The sequence below is a fragment of the Schistocerca nitens genome, chromosome 5 (assembly GCF_023898315.1).
Source record: "Schistocerca nitens isolate TAMUIC-IGC-003100 chromosome 5, iqSchNite1.1, whole genome shotgun sequence".
Taxonomy (NCBI): domain Eukaryota; kingdom Metazoa; phylum Arthropoda; class Insecta; order Orthoptera; family Acrididae; genus Schistocerca; species Schistocerca nitens.
In genome coordinates, this window is record NC_064618.1 from 573029648 (window position 1) to 573031607 (window position 1960).

The 1960-nt window shown below is 49.6% G+C and overlaps 3 non-coding genes across 3 annotated transcripts; all 3 read left to right on the forward strand.

Annotated features, from left to right (window-relative positions):
* The first annotated feature begins 592 nt into the window (after positions 1 to 592).
* Positions 593 to 667, forward strand: Trnat-ugu (transfer RNA threonine (anticodon UGU)). The gene has a single exon. It is a non-coding gene; the product is annotated as a tRNA-Thr (tRNA).
* A 367-nt stretch (positions 668 to 1034) lies between these two features.
* Positions 1035 to 1109, forward strand: Trnat-ugu (transfer RNA threonine (anticodon UGU)). The gene has a single exon. It is a non-coding gene; the product is annotated as a tRNA-Thr (tRNA).
* Positions 1110 to 1476: 367 nt separating this feature from the next.
* Trnat-ugu (transfer RNA threonine (anticodon UGU)) lies at positions 1477 to 1551 on the forward strand. Its single transcript has one exon. It is a non-coding gene; the product is annotated as a tRNA-Thr (tRNA).
* The last annotated feature ends 409 nt before the right edge of the window (positions 1552 to 1960 follow it).

The window sequence follows — 1960 nt, forward strand, 5'->3', positions numbered from 1 at the left end:
CTCGTTCTTGATACTACTTCCTATAATTAAATGTAACTAATTACATCTCGGCAGGTAACTTCTTTGTGCGATCTAAGACAAATGACAGGGTCGAAAGTTGCACGAGTTCACCGTTGCACAGAGATGCGAAGTATCAGGCAGCTGGTTCGCGTCCTGGTACTCACAAATATATATGACGGTAGTATCTGTTCCAGAACGAACAGTTACCGTGGATGACCATGCAGCTTTGCTAGAAATGAAATGATAATTAAATGGACACCCTAGCTGCAAACAGGCGTTGATGTACTTCATTGAGGACATGTTGAATATGTGTGCCCTGACCGGGACTCGAACCGGGATCTCCTGCTTACATGCAGACGCTCTATCCAACTGAGCCACCGCGGGCACAGAGAGTAGTGCGTCTGCAGGGACTTATCCCTTGCACGCTCCCCGTGAGATCCACATTCCCAACATGTCCACACCACTACATTCGTAGTGCGCCTAATAGATGTTTGCCCATCATACTCAGTACTCATGGTGTGGACATGTTGGGAATGTGGCTCTCACGGGGAGCGTGCAAGGGATAAGTCCCTGCAGACGCACTATCCTCTGTGCCCGCGGTGGCTCAGTTGGATAGAGCGTCTGCCATGTAAGCAGGAGACCCCGGGTTCGAGTCCCGGTCGGGGCACACATTTTCAACATGTCCCCAATGAAGTACATCAACGCCTGTTTGCAGCTAGGGTGTCCATTTATTTATCATTTCATTTCTAGCAAAGCTGCATGGTCATCCACGGTAACTGTTCGTTCTGGAACAGATACTACCGTCATATATAGTTAAAAAATATGGCTTCCCGGCCAATGACCTTCTTGTGCGAACGCACACGCTATGCCCGAACTCGTACGGGGCTTGGTAGATTAATCTGCCACGAGTACTGAGTATGATGGGCAAACATCTATTAGGCGCACTACGAATGTAGTGGTGTGGACATGTTGGGAATGTGGATCTCACGGGGAGCATGCAAGGGATAAGTCCCTGCAGACGCATTATCCTCTGTGCCCGCGGTGGCTCAGTTGGATAGAGCGTCTGCCATGTAAGCAGGAGATCCCGGGTTCGAGTCCCGGTCGGGGCACACATTTTCAACATGTCCCCAATGAAGTACATCAACGCCTGTTTGCAGCTAGGGTGTCCATTTAATTATCATTTCATTTCTAGCAAAGCTGCATGGTCATCCACGGTAACTGTTCGTTCTGGAACAGATACTACCGTCATATATAGTTAAAAAATATGGCTTCCCGGCCATCGACCTTCTTGTGCGAACGCACACGCCATGCCCGAACTCGTACGGGACTTGGTAGATTAATCTGCCACGAGTACTGAGTATGATGGGCAAACATCTATTAGGCGCACTACGAATGTAGTGGTGTGGACATGTTGGGAATGTGGATCTCACGGGGAGCATGCAAGGGATAAGTCCCTGCAGACGCACTATCCTCTGTGCCCGCGGTGGCTCAGTTGGATAGAGCGTCTGCCATGTAAGCAGGAGATCCCGGGTTCGAGTCCCGGTCGGGGCACACATTTTCAACATGTCCCCAATGAAGTACATCAACGCCTGTTTGCAGCTAGGGTGTCCATTTAATTATCATTTCATTTCTAGCAAAGCTGCATGGTCATCCACGGTAACTGTTCGTTCTGGAACAGATACTACCGTCATATATAGTTAAAAAATATGGCTTCCCGGCCAATGACCTTCTTGTGCGAACGCACACGCTATGCCCGAACTCGTACGGGACTTGGTAGATTAATCTGCCACGAGTACTGAGTATGATGGGCAAACATCTATTAGGCGCACTACGAATGTAGTGGTGTGGACATGTTGGAAATGTGGATCTCACGGGGAGCGTGCAAGGGGTAAGTCCCTGCAGACGCACTATCCTCTGTGCCTGCGGTGGCTCAGTTGGATAGAGCGTCTGCCATGTAAGC